General features: G+C 41.2%; 1 protein-coding gene across 2 annotated transcripts in view; it reads right to left on the reverse strand.

Annotated features, from left to right (window-relative positions):
• The window catches only part of CDC42SE2 (CDC42 small effector 2), a 129,759-nt gene that overhangs the window by 48,964 nt on the left and 59,350 nt on the right, over positions 1-21,445 (reverse strand). Inside the window, exon 2 of one of the 2 annotated variants that reach the window (XM_054031783.1) lies at positions 6,954-7,024. The exons of the other annotated variant lie outside the window; for it this stretch is intronic. The gene's annotated coding sequence lies outside the window, so the exon portion shown is untranslated. The remainder of the gene's footprint in view (positions 1-6,953; positions 7,025-21,445) is intronic. 2 annotated transcript variants of the gene reach the window in all.

A 21,445-nucleotide genomic window follows, 5' to 3' on the forward strand; every position in this document is an offset into this window, starting at 1 on the left:
ACCCTGTTTAAGAAGTAATTTAAACAAGGAGAGTAAGTTGTTCTTTTTGTTAATTATTGGTTTAAATATGAAGGGTATTGATTATCCTTACAGCTACCAATCAGATAATTATATAATCATGATCTCACGTGAAAGTACCTAGGCCTGATCCTGTGAGGTGCCGAGCACCCTAAACGTCACATGCTTAAGGGGATTTAGACACTCAGCACCTCACAGGTAGTGCTCTGCACTTCCACAGCATCAAGCCCTTAATGTGGTATTGTGTGAGTAGCAAACCGTATTACATATAGTGCTGCATTTGTCTGTCTAGACCTCCCAGATTACTGGGGCCCCACTAGGTTATCCTCTTAAACAAGACTGAAGAATGCAGTTCAAGATGAATGTTTAAAAAAAAAAAAAAACCTAAATTTTTGCTCTTACATAATTTCCCAGTGCTGTTCTAATTGAGCAGCTGGGTAATGCAGCTCCAAATGAGACAGACTATATCCTCATCCTGCCCCCACTACCAACTTAACAAGAGCCTTACTAAGGGAGAACCATACACTTAATTACTATATCCTAGTAACATCTTTTGCAACAGTTTAGTTGGAGAATACAATTGAGGGTTAAAGAGAACATATAAAACAGTGTCACACAAACTGTCTCTCAATCACGATTAAAAGAATCATATTTAAACTTTATTTTGCCTTTCGTGGCGAATTTAAACAAACAGTACTAAGGGATGAGGATACCTATATATACAGATCTATTTTGTCTTTCACAAATTGAAGTACTAAGGAGATTTTCACTGTTTCAAAATGAGTTCTATGGCTGATGGAATGCAAAAGTGAAACTACTACTCAGAATTGTTACATTGCAATCTTAAATTTAAAATGCAGAAATAAAATGTCACGGGCAATCAGTGGGTAGAGCAAGGTGTGGCAATTAGGAGTATGAGCAGAGGTTTAATTTATTAAAACTTTACTGAACTTTGATAAACCTTGAGAAAGAAATTTAAAAAGAAAAAAGTTCTCTTGTCAGGCTCTCCAGGACTCCTCACAGAAAGGGGGCTAATCAGTGTTAATCTTAATTGACCTGAATAGGAATACAGTACACGCTGACAGTGGGAGGGGAGGGTTCGAAGAAAGCAAGTTGTTCTGTAATTACAGTGTAAGAACTGCTTCCTCACTTTAAAACACTTTAACAGGGCCGCCCAAAGGATTCAGGGGGCCTGGGGCAAAGCAATTTTGGGGGCCCCTTCCATAAAAAAAAAGTTGCAATACTATAGAATAGTATAGTCTCATGGGGGCCCCTGTGGGGCCCAGGCCAAATTGCCCCATTTGCCCTCCACCCCCCAGCCCTGCACTTTAATAGGCTCCCTTCATAGGTCAATCTGCCTTATCCTCTGGCTGTATTTTCTTTGCTGAAGCTTCAAACAGGAAGTGTGGTAACCGCGCTATTTGATGATTGCTAGCAGCAGATACAAAGCACAGTAAACCACAGGAAGAAAAATTATTGCAGGTGCTAATATCACATCTGAATTTAACTAGCCTCCCCTGTTACCAAGACCCACATTGTTATTCAAAAAGAACATTTACATATTATAGATCTACATAGTTGTCAACAATATTATTTTATACTTAAGTCATTTATGGGACATGAATTTGTTAACAACTAAGTTCATGCACAGGTTGCACAGAGATATAGTCATTGGAAAGGAAGCTCCATTTTAATTATTTGTGCTCTTATGTCTACACTATCCACCCCATCTGGGTACTGCTGGGTTTGGAAGTCAAAGTTGTTTGATAACTGCAATGAGGACTACCCAGCAAGGAAGCTGTGAAGTCTGCCAACTGGGGGTGCCTGACCAATCTGCTTAAATCAAACATTTGCTGCTTTTGATATGTAAACATCAAAAAGTAAAAGGCATGCTCTGCTACACTGTTAGGTCATTTAAAGACCCCCCCCCCCTCCAATTAGCATTCCCCACAAGCCATTAACTGTCAATCAGCTCTAATCTGGTCAGTTATGTGTAAGATTATATTCATATTTTTATCAGAACTCATTGTCTACTCCAACCTTCTTGCAAAATCAAAATTAAATTTACCATTTTCTCAAATAGTTTCCAAGTATACAAAATCAGGGCTGAAGGTGGGCAACAAAAGAGGCAGAGGAGACAATGAAGTTCAACCCCAATGCCCTACAAACTTACACACTAGAGCGGAAGAACCACCTCCTCCAGCTGACCAGAGACTCCCTGGATAGGGCCAGGAGATGATGCCTCAATACCCTTCCCCCTGCAGACCCGGTTAGTATCTTGAGATGTTTTAAATCACTCTAAACATTTCATGACTCTCCTGATTGGACAGTTGCTTTGGGGGGTTAATCCTCTCTTGTGGTAACTCTCCCACTCAACTCATGGTCTCTGAAGGAGAAGAGGAAATGGGAAGTAAGGAAGGAGGGCATGATTGTATCAAGGACAGATAGCAAGAAGGAACACAACAGGAGAGGTTGGAGGGGAGGAGAGAAGAAAGAAGAGGACCACTTAACAATAATTAGACAGAGGGACCTCTGGAGACAGTTAATATATTAAAGAATGGAAATAATAAGCCATGTGCCAGTTACTGCCCTAGCCACTCTACTTGTACTCTGAGTACTCTCACACTTTGTCTTCTCAGTCAAGCTTTTCAGGGCTGGACTGTCTTCCTACATAGCTGTACAGCACTCAGCACATAGAGCACTACTTGCAATAACAACTCTCTTATAAAAACACATACATTTTTTGCTTAGACCGCTACTTACATTATTTGGTGCAAGAGTCTGAGCAAACCTAGAAGTAAATTCTAGGAACATAGTTCCTCCATCTCAAAGTCTGAATGCAAGAGAATACTACCAGACCAGTGCAGAACATTAACAACATTACTTCTTCAATGTGTTCATGGTCTTCAACAAGGTGCTCCCAGGCCATCTTCAAAATTTTATTTTTTATTATTAATGGAGATATCCTATCTCCTAAAACTGGAAAGGACCTTGAAAGGTTATCGAGTCCAGCCCCCTGCCTTCACTAGCAGGACCAAGTACTGATTTTGCCCCAGATCCCTAAATGGCCCCCCTCAAGGACTGAACTCACAACCCTGGGTTTAGCAGGCCAATGCTCAACCCACTGAGCTATCCCTCCCCCGTAAATCTTTACAGGTCTTTATATTCAAAATCCACTGTATAAATTAAGAGGCAGCAGACTCACAGAAATGTCCAATATTGATTTTATGAAAGACTAAGAATTCATCAGATCTCATTAATGCTATTTTTGTCCTTGGGGTACCTGGAATACCCTTAACTCTGAAGAATTCTGAAACATTTCATTCTATTGTTCTATGCCAGGAAGGAGCCCTATACTCACCCCACAACAACATGCCACACTCTGCAGCTCAAATACTTATTTTTTAAAACAAGGTCCTCCCACATTTCACCAGAACACAAGTCCTCCTCATTTTATTGAAATAAAAGTTAAAATTTATTTGTAATTCTAAAGACTGTGTGTGTGTTTGGGAGTGAATGGGGGGGGGGGTGCGTTAGAGCTTCTCTCACAACGAGGGTTGCTGGTAACAAACAATCTCCTTACAAAGATTACAGCTCCTTGTCGAAACAGGTGCTTTTAGATTCCCCAACTTTAAACTTTACCATCAGACAGTAACTCTAAGCCAAGCAATAGAGTGGCTCATTCCCTTATGCTGTAGAGCCCCGGATTGGCTCCTGCTGAAAGCAGATTTGATTGCTCCTTTAACCCTTTCCAATGTGCTTCATTCATACTATCGTCAATTCCCTAAAGAACTGTGGCAGCCAGAAATACTTCATGTACAATGTCTACTAAATTTAAAAAAAAAAAAAAAAAAAAAAATCACCCCTTTCTACATGCCAACGCCTCTCTCTGGGGTAACTCAAAACTCCATATAGCAGGCAACGCCATCATACAACCAGATTGGATTAGGAAGGGGACTTTGACCATCAGTCCATTTATTGGAAATTATACCTTCCTCCCTTTTATAATATTAAAAGAAAGATTCAGTCTAGAGCAGAGGTCTCCAACCTTTCTACACCCAAGATCACTTTTTGAATTCAAGGGCAACCCAGGATCTACCCCGCCCCTTCCCCAAAGCCCTGCCCCGCTCACTCCATCCCACCATCTTTCCGTCACTCGCTCTCCCCCACCCTCACTCACTTTTACCGGGCTGGGGCAAGGGGTTGGGGTTTGGGAGGGGGTGTGAGCTCTGGGCTAGGCCCAAAGGGTTTGCAGTGTGGGAGGAGGCTCTGGGCTAAGCCTGGAGTAGGGGATTGGAGTGTAGGAAGGGACGGGGGTGCAAGCTCTGGGAGTGTGTTGGTGCAGGAGGGGGCTCTGGGCTGGGGCAGAGCGTTGGAGTGCAGGAGGGGGTGTGGGGTGCTGGCTCTGGGAGGGGGCTCAGGGTTGGGGCTTGGGGTACAGGAGGGGGTATTGGGTGCTGGCTCCAAGAGGAGGCTCAGGGCTGGGGTGCAGCATCCCGCCGGGTGTCACTTATTGTGAGTGGCTCCCGGTTGGTGGTGCAGCGAGGCTAAGGCAGGCTTCCTGCCTGCCCTGGCCCCACACTGCTCCTGGGGGCATGCTGGCCACTTCTGGAAGTGGCGTGGGGCCGCGTCAGGCTGGGAACCTGCCTTAGCAGCAGCCCCACTACACTGCTTGAGATCACAATCAACTGGGAGAGTCCCTAGGATTGACCAGTCGATTGTGATCAACGGGTTGGTGATCACTGATCTAGAGGAATGGCAACATATCTAGCTTAAACCTACCATCTCCCATCTCTTTAGCCCTAATGCCTGAGCTATCCCAACCCATCTGGACTGCTTTAATTTCTCCCAACATTACCCAGATTGCTAAACCCTATGGCAACACTATATGCACATTTGGCCAGCAAATTTTAATTAAATACAGATTTCCTAAAAAAGAAATGGGAGGAGGAACTAGACCAATTATTCTCTGCTAACTGGTGGAAACAAATTGTAGCCAGTGCTCCAAATTGTTCCTTGAACCTCCATTTATGATTAATCCAGTGGAAAATCATATGGAGGAGGCATTTGACCCCTCTCTGAACTCAAAACAGGTGCTGCTAAGTCAGACAAATGTTGGGACTGTGATTCAACACATGCTACCTTAACCCATATGCTGTGGGAATACTCCTATACCTGTATGTATTGGCAAAGCTTAATTGCAGTGTCAACTTTTTCCTACCAAATAAAATTATGTTACAAGCTAAACATGTAATTTTAAATTTAATGGATATGAATTGGCAGCTGAATAAATCTGAAAAACTTTGGCTGGACAGACCACCAATAATTGCTGAAAGACTGCCACCAAAAAAATAGAAATCTAAAAAGTGACCAACAATTGAAGACTGGAGAACAGACATTGTAAGCTTGACCACTATGGAAAGAAAACCCAAGCAAAGATACGGGATGCTTTCCTGGAAGGATCTGAATGAGCCTATTAAATGCCTGAGATTCCCCCCATTTACTTCTTTCCCATCTCTATACCCACTTCCTTCCCTCTCCATCTCTAAACCCCTCTTCTGAACTTCGCTTCTGTTCTTTATTTTATCTTAATCATTTTTCTTTAACTATTTGGATTTTGTGACAGACCCAGACCAGTGGGGTACAGGAGTCTGGTAGAAGGCAAATATACTGACCACTGGATGAATAGTTTTCTGTCCCCTGAGTGACCAGAGCAGAGGCTGCACTAGAGCAATCAGGAACCTGCTAGAACCAATTAAGACAGGCCGGCTAATTAAGACACCTGGAGCCAATTAAGAACATACTAGAATCAATTATGGCAGGCAGACTAATCAGGACACCTGGTTTAAAAAGGACCTCCCATCAGTTAGCCGAGGGCAAACAAGGAGTGAGAAGGCATGCTGCTGGAGGACTGAGGAGTACAAGCGTGATCAGGCTTAAGAGGGAAGACCCTGTGGTGAGGATAAAGAAGGTGCTGGGGGGAGGCCATGGGGAAGTAGCCCAGGAAGTTGTAGCTGTCATGCAGCTGATACAGGACATGTAGACAGCTACTATCCACAGAGCCCTGGGCTGGAACTCGGTGTAGAGGGCGGGCCTAGGTTCCCCCCATCCCTCCAACCTCCTGACACAGGAGGAGTTGACCTGGTCTGTGAGCAACACCAGAAGGGAAGGTCTAATTTGGAAAGGGATCTGGCCTGTCCCTGACCCACTAGGTGGAACATAGAGACTGTGGGGATTGTTCTTCATTTCCCCCATGCTGGCCAGTGATGAGGTTAACTGAGTGAATGGCAGGTTTGAGCCTCTAGCGGAAGTGGCCAAACTGAGGGCTACAGTGAACCTCTGAAATCAAATCCGCCAAAAAGTGCAGGACCCACCAAGACAGAGGAGGAACTTTGTCACAGTTTTTATAAACAAATTTTGTTTGTTTGCAGATTGTGTAATACAAGACGTGGATTTATATTTTAACCATTCATATTACATATATATTTCAATGTTTCAAGTACGCCTCTACCCCGATAAAACACAAATTCGGATATGTGGTAAAGCAGCGCTCTGGGGAGGTGGGACTGCACGCTCTGGCAGATCAAAGCAACTTCAATATAACGTGGTTTTGCCTATAACGCGTAAGATTTTTTTGGCTCCCGAAGACAGCGTTATATCGGTGTAGAGGTGTATAGTTAAGGTTAGGTGGCAAATGGTTAATATACATATTATGAGAAGTTCATGCAGAGTTTGTTTTTTTAATGTATCTTTTTAAATATTTAATTAAAAAATAGTAAAAAAAATGTTCTCCCCCAATGTTTTTCACTCAAACTGAATATATACACCCACATCCTTTCCTCTGCCTGCTCAGCTGATAGATGATAGTTAAGGTGTAGTTAAGTAATGTGCCTATTTTTGGAGACAGACTAAGGTTTGCTGCTTTGTGTACATACCCACACAAGTATAACGCTAGTTGGAAGTCCCACTGTTCACCAAAAGGGGGATGTTTTCTAGCTCACACAACCTAAAAGAAAAGCACATGTTTATTTTTTCCCCTTCATTTCAAACTATTTTTAAAGTGATGCAAACAATGTCAGAAAGACCACATTTATGTTTAAAGAAAAACTGTTTTCAAAAACAGACTTTGGACAAGCTCTTTAGATTGATATCTAGCAATGCAATTATGCAGCTACATACTAAATCTCAACTTGTCTTAAATCAATTTACTTAAGACTGGTTTCAGAGTAACAGCCGTGTTAGTCTGTATCTGCAAAAAGAAGAACAGGAGTACTTGTGGCACCTTAGAGACTAACAAATTTATTAGAGCATAAGCTTTCGTGGACTACAGCCCACTTCTTCGGATGCATATAGAATGGAACATATATTGAGGAGATATATATACACACATACAGAGAGCATAAACAGGTGGGAGTTGTCTTACCAACTCTGATAGGCCAATTAATTAAGAGAAAAAAAAAAACTTTTGAAGTGATAATCAAGCTAGCCGAGTACAGACAGTTTGATAATAAGTGTGAGAGTACTTACAAGGGGAGATAGAGTCAATGTTTGTAATGGCTCAGCCATTCCCAGTCCTTATTCAAACCGGAGTTGATTGTGTCTAGTTTGCATATCAATTCTAGCTCACCAGTCTCTCTTTGGAGTCTGTTTTTGAAGTTTTTCTGTTGTAAGATAGCCACCCGCAGGTCTGTCACTGAATGACCAGACAGGTTAAAGTGTTCTCCCACTGGTTTTTGAGTATTTTGATTCCTGATGTCAGATTTGTGTCCATTAATTCTTTTGCGTAGAGACTGTCCGGTTTGGCCAATGTACATGGCAGAGGGGCATTGCTGGCACATGATGGCATATATCACATTGGTAGATGTGCAGGTGAACGAGCCCCTGATGGTATGGCTGATGTGATTAGGTCCTATGATGATGTCACTTGAATAGATATGTGGACAGAGTTGGCATCGGGGTTTGTTACAAGGATAGGATCCTGGGTTAGTGGTTTTGTTCAGTGATGTGTGGTTGCTGGTGAGTATTTGCTTTAGGTTGGGGGGTTGTCTGTAAGCGAGGACAGGTCTGTCTCCCAAGATCTGTGAGAGTAAAGGATCATCTTTCAGGATAGGTTGTAGATCTCTGATGATGCGCTGGAGAGGTTTTAGTTGGGGGCTGAAGGTGACAGCTAGTGGTGTTCTGTTATTTTCTTTGTTGGGCCTGTCTTGTAGGAGGTGACTTCTGGGTACTCGTCTGGCTCTGTCAATCTGTTTTTTCACTTCAGCAGGTGGGTATTGTAGTTTTAAGAATGCTTGATAGAGATCTTGTAGGTGCTTGTCTCTATCCGAGGGATTGGAGCAAATGCGGTTATATCTTAGAGCTTGGCTGTGGACAATGGATCGTGTGGTGTGTCCTGGATGGAAGCTGGAGGCATGTAGGTAAGTGTAGCGGTCAGTAGGTTTCCGGTATAGGGTGGTATTGATGTGACCATTGCTTATTAGCACAGTAGTGTCCAGGAAATGGACCGCTTGTGTGGATTGATCTAGGCTGAGGTTGATGGTGGGATGGAAATTATTGAAATCATGGTGAAATTCCTCAAGGGCTTCTTTTCCATGGGTCCAGATGATGAAGATGTCATCAATGTAGCGCAAGTAGAGTAGGGGCGTTAGGGGACGAGAGCTAAGGAAGCGTTGTTCTAAGTCAGCCATAAAAATGTTGGCATATTGTGGGGCCATGCGGGTACCCATAGCAGTGCCGCTGACTTGAAGGTATATATTGTCCCCAAATGTGAAATAGTTGTGGGTGAGAACAAAATCACAAAGTTCAGCCACCAGGTTAGCTGTGACATTATCAGGGATACTGTTCCTGATAGCTTGTAGTCCATCTTTGTATGGAATATTGGTGTAGAGGGCTTCTACGTCCATAGTGGCCAGGATGGTGTTTTCTGGAAGATCACCGATGGATTGTAGTTTCCTCAGGAAGTCAGTGGTATCTCGAAGATAGCTGGGAGTGCTGGTAGCGTAGGGTCTGAGGACAGAGTCTACATAACCAGACAAGCCTGATGTTAGGGTGCCAATGCCTGAGATGATGGGGCGTCCAGGATATCCAGGTTTATGGATCTTGGGTAGCAAATAGAATACCCCTGGTCGGGGTTCTAGGCATGTGTCTGTACGGATTTGTTCCCCTTGTAAGTACTCTCACACTTATTATCAAACTGTCTGTACTCGGCTAGCTTGATTATCACTTCAAAAGTTTTTTTTTTCTCTTAATTAATTGGCCTCTCAGAGTTGGTAAGACAACTCCCACCTGTTTATGCTCTCTGTATGTGTGTATATATATCTCCTCAATATATGTTCCATTCTATATGCATCCGAAGAAGTGGGCTGTAGTCCACGAAAGCTTATGCTCTAATAAATTTGTTAGTCTCTAAGGTGCCACAAGTACTCCTGTTCTTCTTTTTACTTAAGACTGTCTCCACTACAGTACACTTTGGACAACAAAGGGGAATGTCACTCATCACCTGAACCTTGTTTACCAGTACAGGACAGCACATTCCATACCTATATCAAAACCAGGGATTTTCCAAAGGCCATAAATTTTTCTGAAAACTGATAGGAGGCAATAAGAATATTTACTGTAGCTGTTCTGAGTGCCAAGTTCTCCACTCAGATGCACATGCAGAACCCTCACTGAAGTTAGCAGGAGTTTTATGCATGAATCTATGGGACTTTGGCTCCTAAAATGTAATTAGCACTACATTAAAACAAGATCTGCGAATCATTTACTCTCTCAGATCCTGAGGAACCTGAGTTGCAAGTTACTCTGCTGGATCACATGAAAACACATTCATCATAAACAAAGCTTTTAAGAGTCCTAAACCCTTCCCTTCACTTCCTCATAACTTTCTCAGAATAGCTTTTTGCTTTAAATTTCTTAAGTTTAATCTCAACCCAGGAATAAAACTTTGGGAAAGAGATTCAGCTAAATTTAGATTACCTTTAAAATTTCTCTGCCCTAAGGAATTTTTTTGCCCAATTTAGGGCCCAACTGTGCAATCATTTCCACGTTTTCCCCTTTACTCATATGAGTAAGGTTAAATAGGAGCATAAGTATTTTCAGGATCACACCTTTGTCTTTTTGTTGGTGGCTTTTGTTTTGACCGATATGACTTATGTTCCTTCAGTGGGTTTAGGGATTCACTAGTAAATTGTTTGTGGATGCGGAGTACTGATTATCTATAACCAGTTCTTAGTTTTGTAGTCAAATTTCATCAAAGGAATACTCAGACTTTCACAGACATTTGTGTACTTTGAAAACAGGTTGATCTTCAAATTTGCCAGTGATTTAGTCCTTCATGGCTATAGTTATTCTGAACATGTTTGAAACTTTTTGGCTCAAAAGCAAATGATGTAAAATGGTGCAGTGGATATGCACACAATAGTATTTTTATTATTATTATTAATCTCTTATGGTCTATTCCGAACCAAGGCAATTTTCCCCCATTCTGACTTTCTTTTAACAACCCTAATAATCTATTTTCATGCTTATATTCCTTTCAGAATAATCTCAAATTTTAATGGAATCAACACAACCCAAATATCAGCTCACAGGGGAGGATACTAAAGATTAAGTTTTGCATTTCCATTCAGTACTAAAAGGTCTGTTTATTGACAAAGGTATCTACCCTGTAACATTGCAGGGTATTAAACCTGTTATTGCTTTCAGTATGTAAGTGCCCAGTCATAGTAGGACACGTATGCTGCAGGGAAACTTAACAGGAGAGAAGAGAGGACTGCAAAAGGAGTAAGGACAGAGTGCTAGAACGAAAGTATCGGGGAGAAAAGTTGGGCTCTCACATCATGTAAATGATAGTATGTCAAAGGAAGCTATAAATTAGTTAAAGGCAGGAAATCATGTGATTCAGTTGAGGGAAAGAACAGCCAGTTCAGTTTGTGGGTAACACTGTTTGCAAGTAAGAACTGGAAGAGGGTGTGTGTGGGGGTGTGTGTGTGTGTGTGTGTCCTTTTTAACACCTTGCCTGTACAAAGGGTAGAGACTCTGTCCTGAGATTTGCTTTATTGAGGAAAATTTTCGGCATATTTGACCATTTTCTCCCCCCACTATTTCATTTGGACACCATGTTGCATTCAGTTATTTCTGTTCAAAGTAGCTCAGCTTCAAAAGATCTTATTAGTCTGCCAAACACACACCACAAAGCAGTATTACAGTGGCTTCATTATCTTCCATACTGTAAGGAGGGGACTGTAAAAACCTAATCCACAGAAAATGGTTTGCAAAATATTTTACCCGGCTTCTTCAAAAACATATTAACAACATTTGGGAATTATTAACCAGAAGAGATGCCTGGGGTAAAAGTAATATATATGCAAATAAAATTTAACAGAGGGCAAAGTGGTGCTGATTAGTAACGCACACAGATCAATGTTTTACAGCAGACCACATCCAACTCTGCATTTTTAACATTTTGTTTTCATGTGGTGGAGGGGGAGGGGGCTCCATACAGCAGATGTACAACTTGTATACGGTCTCAAATACCCTATACACAAGCAGTACAATTTATATTTGTATAGTACTAATGCAGGAGTATTACAAAACAGTAGAACAAGAAGCACGGTACAGAACAGTTGACAGAAACCATACAGGCAGAAAAAAAAGCAATGCATTGAGGCAGAGCATTTAAAAAATGGAATAAAAAGCTTTACTAAAGTACAACTGGAAGTTGCAAAGAACCCAGTTCTATAGGTCCTGCAATACAGAAACACAACCTCTTCAGCTACATTTGCTTTAAGAAACTTGATCACATATTCTCTACCCACTCCCTGATAGATAGAATTCTTTCAGTTCCTGAGGGTCATCACATTATCAAATCAGTACATTACACTTGGCAATCTAGAGAGAATGAAACGAAAGGCTCTTCAACAGAGCTCTGTGAATCCTAACACATAATTCCAAGGCAAAAAGCAGTGCAATGGAAATTGGTGCAGCCTTCCAAAAGCATGGCTACTAATTATTATTCTGTGTATTGTGGAAGCATCTACAGGCAACAATCAGGATCATGGTTCTTTTGTGCAGGCCACTGTACAAATCAGTATAACAGCATGTGCAGATTTATGGTATAGAGCAAAAGAGGCACGATGGACAAATACTTAATAGACTAGTCAGTGTCTGCTGGGGGAGCCTGGTTCAATTTCTAGTACAGTAAGTCAACATAATAATTCATTCATAGCATTTGAACTCCAATTTAAAATGAGTCAAATGCACCAATGCTATTTCTTAGGAAGATCGTGGCCTTGGGGGGGGAAAAAATTAGACCTTAAAAGTAAAACATCAGCAGTTGATATGAGCAGACCTCACCAAAGGTCATTTCATTTAAGCAAAGTTAGTTTACACAATCCCCATTACTAATTTAATCTGAAATTGCGTCTGATGAATTGGGCATTCACCCACGAAAGTTTATGCTCCAATACTTCTGTTAGTCTTAAAGGTGCCACAGAACTCTGTTGCCTCTTGCAACAGTGTCTGCCATCAGATCTGTTCATTTCCATAAAAATGTGTCATTTATACTATTGCTGTCAGTTTCCATCACTTACAAAATAATCTTTTAAAACTTCAGTTACAGTAAGTGAAGTAAAATCAAACTCTCTGGGACACGATCAAGTACATTTAGTCAGTCACCGAGGAACTTTAGCTGGGCTGTACATTTTGCTGTTTGAAAAGCCAGCTAAATTGCCTCTATCCCAGTCTTGCTTGGTGTGAGCCAGTGTGTGTGTTTTAAACAGGAAGGGTGCATCCGTTCACCCATCATGCTTCTGCTTTAGCTTTCAGTTCCCCAGCCTACAAACAACAACTTAATACTGACCATTTTCTGTTGAAAGGGTTACGAATCAGATTTCTCATCAGCTGGGCTTTCACTCTCTTAACCAGGTCATCTATTTATGTTTACTCCCTATTCCTTTAATCAACCTCTTCACTAGTAACTGTTTTCCATGGTGTTCAAAAAACTTGGATGGAAGATCAGACTAAACAAACTTTTTAAAAATTAAAAAACCCAGGCATTTAAACATTAGACATAGGGGGTAAATTTTCAGATGTGCCTAAATGACTTAGACACTTTTGAAAATGGGACACAGGCTCCTAACGGCATGTCTTCATTAGCAATGTTAAAGAGCTGGCTGCAGCAGCGCTTTAATGTGGCTGTGTAGTCACGGCACTCCAAGCGCTCTAAAAAACCCATCTCCACGAGGGAAGTAGCTACCAGCACTGGTGCACCATCTACACTGGCACTTTACAGCACTGAAACTTGCAGCACTCGGAGGTGGTGTGGGGGGGGTGTTTTTTCACACCCCTTAGCGAAAAAGTTGCAGCACTGTAAAGTGCCTATGTAGACAAGCCCTCAGTTAGCTGGCAGCCTAAGTCTCATTAAAAGTCAATGGGACTTAGGTATTTTTGAAACATTTACTGATAGAAGTTAGACACTGAAGGTACATATTGGATCATGCAGCCCATCGCCCTGCCAGTGAAGAACTGTTCCATAGACTACATTTTCTAGAGCTTAGTCCAATCTAGCTTTAAAAGTTGCAAGCTAGAGCTTGCATCACTTCTCTCTTGAGAGAGCATTCCACAGCTTAATAGTCTCTCAATCAAGCAGCTTTTCTGAGTCTATTTTGTCCTTTTCTTAATTTCATTCCATTGACCCTAGTTATACCTCTGTGTACCGCACTAAATAATCCCCTCTCCCTCCTTGCTTTTAACACTCTTCAGATATTTGTAACCTAATATACCTACCTCCTTAGTCACTGCTTAATCAAGCTACATATATTTAGTCTTTTAATTTTTCCTCCTATGTCATTCCCTACAGCTCTGATAATTTTTTGATGCTTTTCTCTGAATTCACTCAACGTTTAGCAATATCTTTTTGATCACTCGTAGCCCAGATTAGAACAATATTTCAGGTGCAGTCACACAAGCACCATATACATATAGGGATTATTATACCTCTGCTCCATAACATGCCAGTTTTTCATACTCCTTGAACCTCTGTACTGATATTTTAGAATACTAATAACTTACCTATTTGTTTCACAACAAGTCCATCTTGTAATAGACAAAGCAAAGCAGAAATACAAGCCAGAATGCTTGAGTTAAGTAGAGAAAGTAGCAGAGTACTGGAGCATACTTTAGGGCAAGTTTTAAAAACAACTGATACATGAGCTGGTAAGTGATAAGGGACCTGCATGGATTTTATGTTACTTTAAAGACAATAAACATGGGGGGGGGGGACAGCGAAGTCCTAAAAGAAGAGATTGACAAAACTATCCTTATAACAAAAAGCTCTGAATGGAAACCAATAGACTTTGCCCAGTGTTTATCCTTGCCTTGAAACAGGAGCAGGAGGAAATCTGATAAATGTACCTTTTTTTTTGGGGTAGTTTCACTTTAGCTTCAGTCAATGCTATTATATAATTGGTTACCGGCAATAAGGATTTCCCTAAACTTCCTACAGCAACACTAGATGAATATTGTCTTCATTCTCCACCAGTGGAATCCCAACACTGCTATAAAAAGCTGTGCAGAGCATATACCCTCACTCACTCTCTCTCTACCAAAAATCCGTGACCTTAAAATGCAAGCCTCAAGAAAGGTGTGTGTTCAAGCATGGCAAACTATACAGTGCTAATCTGACAGATTCTCAATACTAGGTAAATTAAGTGACAACAACTGTTCCATGCACCAAGATCAGAGTACAGGCAGTGCATCTACCAATCATCAAACTGTAGCCTCTCTGGTAAGAGTTATTGCACTTTATTTTCAGAAAATTAAGATCCTTCGGTACTTTAAAAAAAATCATTTTTAAGTAAAGGAACAAAATGTAAGAAGAACCACAGACGAGAGAGAGCTTACATTTGTATGATATTAAAACTTAACAATACAATGTAGTTTACCCTAACTCTACAGGAACAATGGTCCAGGCTGTGGTCCTATAACCAAACTTTTTTTTTTTTAATTTTCCCGTGAAGAAATGATACTTTACTCCCAGCACTATAGGTAATGAGCACACAGCAAGAGGAGAGAGCTTGAATTTATCAAACACAGGATCAAGCAAAAATCAAAAGTCAATTCCGCTAAGAGAGAGGCTGAGCTCTAAGCACACAAGCCTGGTTTCTACCTTGCATTATCTGACCTCTGTTAGGGCTTCGGCTCTCTCACTTCCAAGGACAAGCCTGAGAATTTCCAGCTAAACCTCAGGAGATGCAAAGCATCATTTATTGTTTCCACCTCATTCTGTTTCCTTTCCTATAGCAAAAGTTGTATAAAATGCAAGTTATTCTCCTCCTGTAGCAAATAAGGCAAGTAAAAGCTTCCTAAATACTCCTCAATCTTCCTGAACCATTCCTTGCGGGGGAAAAGGAGGGAAGTTATTACTGGATCATCTCAAATTTTTCCCCACCAATTGAAGCAGTCAGCTGTTTATTTTTTGTAAACTCTTCCCTAACAAAGCAGCACTGGTAAAGACAGGTTACTTTGAAGTCTGCTTATGATCGTACAAAGGTTGTCGTGATATGACTAAAACGGGTTGATTTATCAAGCAAGGTGGTAGTTACAAGTAAAAGTTTTATCTGACTCACCTTAAATACACAACAAATTTATGCTTAGCCAGGATTAACAGCAGTTTTGGAGTGAGACAGCAGAATTGAGCACACACTATTTTCTTGGTTTGAAGCACAATCCAGAAGGCATTCTCTCCCCAAGACCACCCTACTGTGCCTGTGTGCTGACAACAAGGTGTTATTTCACCATGATATAGAATGGGCACAATATCTATTTTTTTTAAATGTATTCTCCAGTTTCATCATGAGCAACTGTCAGACCCATGTGGGCTGAAACTGATCATTGCTAGATCTAGGCCTTGAAACAGAGCAGTGAAGATCATAGACATGAATCAGACCATGGAACCCTCTCCCACCCATGAGAGAAATACCATTTTAATAGAAAATAGGTAATGTCAAGGAATGGGCACCCTTAAACCTAGTATTGTTAACTTTAAGTGTTCAAAGTCATGAGTCAGGCCCCCCAAACCAAAAAAATTGGCTCAAAAAGCATGGGGGAGGGGGAAAGCAGAGGACAAAAAACCAAAAATCACAAGACTCACAAAAATGACCAGAGCTGGCAACATTACAACTACTCTGTAGAATTGGGATAAACTACAAATTCAGTTAAATTAGAGAGGGAAGTTATTTTTGTCGGGGGTGGGGTTACAGGGAATAGAGTAGTTCTGATGTATAATACTTACAAGCCAACACCTTAACGACTTAGATATTGGCATAGAAAGTACGCTTATTAAGTTTGCGGATGATACCAAACTGGGAGGGATTGCAACTACTTTGGAGGACAGGGTCATAATTCAAAATGATCTGGACAAATTGGAGAAATGGGCTGAGGTAAACAGGATGAAGTTTAACAAAGACAAATGCAAAGTGCTCCACTTAGGAAGGAAAAATCAATTTCACACATACAGAATGGGAAAAGACTGTCTAGGAAGGAGTACGGCAGAAAGGGATCTAGGGGTTATAGTGGACCACAAGCTAAATATGAGTCAACAGTGTGATGCTGTTGCAAAAAAAGCAAAACATGATTCTGGGATGCATTAACAGGTGTGTTGTGAGCAAGACACGAGAAGTCATTCTTCCGCTCTACTCTGCTCTGGTTAGGCCTCAGTTGGAGTATTGTGATCAGTTCTGGGCGCCGCATTTTAAAAAAGATGTGGAGAAATTGGAAAGGGTCCAAAGAAGAGCAACAAGAATGATTAAAGGTCTTGAGAACATGACCTATGAAGGAGGACTGAAAGAACTGGGTTTGTTTAGTTTGGAAAAGAGAAGACTGAGAGGGGACATGATAGCAGTTTTCAGGTATCTAATAGGGTGTCATAAGGAGGAGGGAGAGAACTTGTTCACCTTAGCCTCTAAGGATAGAACCAGAAACAATGGGTTTAAACTGCAGCAAGGGAGGTCTAGGTTGGACATTAGGAAAAAGTTCCTAACTGTCAGGGTGGTTAAACACTGGAACAAATTGCCTAGGGAGGTTGTGGAATCTCCGTCTCTGGAGATATTTAAGAGTAGGTTAGATAAATGTCTATCAGGGATGGTCTAGACAGTATTTGGTCCTGCCATGCGGGCAGGGGACTGGACTCGATGACCTCTCGAGGTCCCTTCCAGTCCTATAATCTATGAATCTATGAATCTATGAAAACCTTTTCTTCAGCTGAAAGGGATCCTATCTACCTACCTACCTGATGGAAGAGATGCTAGAAAACTACAATAGAGAAGATTTGCATACAGCCTCTTTTTCAGTAACTGTTCATCATAGACCAGGGGTCGGCAACGTTTGGCACACGGCTCGCCAGGGTAAGCACCCTAGCGGGCCAGGCCAGTTTATTTACCCGCTGATGCGGCAGGTTCAGCCGATCGCGGCCCCCACTGGCCGCGGTTCGCCGTCCCGGGCCAATGGGGGCATCAGGAAGCGGCGCAGGCCAAGAGATGTGCTGGCCATGGCTTCCCCCCCCCCCCATTGGCTCAGGACGGCGAACCGCGGCCAGTGGGGGCTGCGATCGGCCGAACCTGCCGTGTCAGCGGGTAAATAAACTGGCCCGGCCCGCTAGGGTGCTTACCCTGGCGAGCCGTGTGCCGAACATTGCCGACACCTGTCATAGACCATCATACATGCATGTATGACTATAACTTGTGCATGGTTGTAATGCATTAGCAGCAGCAGGGTTCCTTTGTGTGAAAGAATAGACACACTAATACCCTGAGCAACTACAAACCAGTACTACCTTTAGACCTTCAGAGTGCAACTTAACTTAGATGTTATAAATTGCTTATGGGCTAATGATTTTTTAATACAGCTTTATGAGTAACTATGAAATATGCAAGCAATATGCAAGGTAACTAAACATGATTCAGTCTTTTTCTTTTGGAAGAAATACTCATTCAGAAAGAACAGACACTAATTCTTGCATATTTTCATCAAAATGTACTGACAATCACACAGGGATCTGAAGCAAGAAGATAAACTGCATCAAAAGAGGAATGAATGCTAAAATATCAAAAATCCCCACTGAAATCTCTATGGTAATATATCAGGAGTTACTGGTTGAAAATGTAGATCAAATATCTTTCGGTGTTTCTTTTCATGCACAAAGATAAAACAAGAATGACATTACCAAATTAAAATCTTAAACAAAACTGATTGGTTTGAGGAGGTTAGCCACTAAAAATACTCATTTAGCTGAGCTTTTCAGTAAAAGGTGTAGAAATACAAATGTGTAAATATGTAGCAAAAAGTGAAAATATAAAATGCATATCAGAGAACAGAAGTGTATAAAATGTAACTGTAGTTGAACATTTCCAACACTGAAATACAACATCCACAGTTACATAAATGTCAGTAATTATATAATGTATTATATTAACTGTGTCATTTTAACATGTCCAAAACACATTAACAATATTATAGCGAAATGCCTATTATCAAGGGAACCGTTGCTACAGTAAAGGAATCAATGTACAAGAAGTTCAAGTCATTGACCTGTATCAGGGATAATCATACATCAGAGAGTCTCCTCTACAAGGGCTCATTTATCACTCCAAAATATATTTAACCACATTACAAGAGCCCACCTTTGTATCACTGGTATCCACTACAAGTTCAAGTTTGGGCTCATCAGTTGGAAGTGATAGAAGAGGAGAGTGATCTGGGTTTGTGGGTCGATCACAGATGACTGAGACACCAATGTGATGGGGCTGTGAAAAAGGCAAATGTGATCCTAAGATGTATCAGATGTGGCATTTCCAGTAGAGATCAAGGAACATTAGACTCATAGACTCATAGACTTTAAGGTCAGAAGGGACCATTATGATCATCTGGTCTGACCCCCTGCATGCTGCAGGCCATAAAACCGTCCCTACCCCTTCCCTAGACTCTGCTGTTGAAGTCCCCAATCCTGTTTTAATTGACTTCAATCAGCAGAGACCCTCCTGCTAGAGATCCCTGCCCCATGCTGCGGAGGAAGGCGAAAAAACTCCAGAGGCTCAGCCAATCTGCCCTGGAGGAAAATTCCTTCCCGACCCCAAATATGGCGATCATTAATGCCACAGTCCAGGACTTTGGTAAGAACTTCTGTGCATCCATGTTCAAGAAAAATGAATTTAAACTGGAACAAGTAGAGAGAAGATCTACAAATGATTGGTGAATGGAGGGACTAATCTTATGAAAGGAGACTGGAAGAGCTTGGCTTGTTTAGTCTCACAAAAAGAAGGCTGACCGGGGATAAGAATGCTCCCTATAAATACATTAAGGGTAAATACCAGGGTGCACCTTGATCCTTCCTGTTCTCTGCCTGTGGCACATAGCAGTCTAATCTCCTGAGGGCTGTAAAATGTTGGTCTAATTTCAGTGGCTGGGTTTAGTGTGTGGGTGCTGGGTGGTGTTGGTGGCCAGTGATATACAGGAAGTCAGATTAGATGATCTGGTGGTCCCTTCTGGCCTTAAACTCTATGATTATGTTCACAGTTGAAACACGCATTTGGGAAATGTACTATGGGTCAAATCTGAGTTTCAGTCAAATCGATGGGTGACTTGGTACTCATTTAGTAAATAGTAAGATTCAGCCTTCCGGTGTAGTGACCTGTGTATTGATATGTGAGCCCTACTGCATTTAAAACTTAGTTCAGTTAGCAGAAAATGCTATAAAAGAGAGAATGGTTCATTTGCTGAAGTTATTTAGTTACATATCTAGTTCAAAAATGTATCCTGTTGCACATACCTCCAAAGGCAAAATGGGTACCTTTCAGCTCTCAAAGGTAAAAACTATAGATGGATCTAGGATTCTCTTCGTATATTTAAACTCAAAAATATTTTGTACATCTTGATTTTCCTCTTAGTCAGCTAGCAAAGTGGAAGTGTTCAAGTCACATGGAAAAAGTGTATTCTGACACTGATAACCAAACACTACAGCATGACAGCATTCAAGCCTAACACTGAATTTTTAGGTATTGTACATTAACTATACACAGCTGCCTAATTTCTGTACCAAGGGAATAGAAAGGAAAATACCTGCAGCATCTGCTTTCAAATCCTCACTCAAGTGTGTCTATTGCAAAAAACAGAAACTGTAGGATTTTAAAGATTTAAGCACGGAGGCTCTGAAAGAGTGGAAACCAACACCACATCAAGACGACTGAAGAGTAGAGATAATCTTGTACAGCTAACATTTTCTCTTATTCAAAATGTTTTTTGACGTAGTCTTCATATATTTAAATGCCTCATGGCATAGTGGATGAGATTGGTCAGTTTACATAGTTTTACAAGGCACCCATTTTTGCCTATACTATCAGCTCTGAAAACTTAACAGAAAGGCTCCACTGGAATGAAGTGTGACACATGCAAATATTTGTTAAGATAGAATAAATATGTTTTGTATGCTGGTTGGGACATCTTTTTAATTGAATGAAACCTGTTTTAAATCTCAAGATATGGAATCCAAAACATCCACTAAGTCATGATGGGGGGGTGGGGGGAGGGGGCAAGGGGAGAGCGCTAAAATATCGGACATTGATTAAAAGCTTGGTAGTCAATAATTCAGGCTGCAGCTATACCCATGCTCCCATCCTAGCACACACACTTGTTGCCAAAGCTCTGACCACTCCCCACCAACCCACGGATTTTCCCTCAAAAGTCTAGACATACTTCCCATTGTTATAAGAGCTAGCCAATTCAATTTAGAGCTACCTGTAACTCACTTAGAAAAAAGCTGGAGGAACCTTGCAGATGAATGATCAAGTTTCCATTTCCTCATAAATGAAGCTTGTTTACTGATAACTGAATCACCTCTAACATACTTCCTCATTTATTCTGATCACAGAATTGACTCAGTCGGCCTCCCACGTGCTTTGCATCTGCTGTTATGACTTTTCCCATAAACCACTGCTTTTCTGCATACTTTGTTTTAGAACAGGGGTAGGCAACCTATGGCTCGCATGCCAAAGGCGGCACGCAAGCTGATTTTCAGTGGCACTCACACTCCCTGGGTCCTGGCCACCAGTCCCGGGGGCTCTGCATTTTAATTAAATTTTAAATGAAGCTTCTTAAACATTTTAAAACCTTATTTACTTTACATACAACAATAGTTTAGTTATATATTATAGACTTATAGAAAGAGACGTTCTAAAAATGTTAATGTATGATTGGAACGCGAAACCTTAAATTAGAGTGAATAAACAAAGACTCGGCGCACCACTTCTGAAAGGTTGCCGACCCCCGTTTTAGAACAAAAATCCTTCCCACCCTTAACCCACAAAACTCATGATGAAATTAATTTTACTTAGCAGAAGTAATAGGTTAATGAATGAGTGAACGGCAAAAATAATGT

The sequence above is a fragment of the Malaclemys terrapin genome, chromosome 6, assembly GCF_027887155.1.
Source record: "Malaclemys terrapin pileata isolate rMalTer1 chromosome 6, rMalTer1.hap1, whole genome shotgun sequence".
Lineage (NCBI taxonomy): Eukaryota > Metazoa > Chordata > Testudines > Emydidae > Malaclemys > Malaclemys terrapin.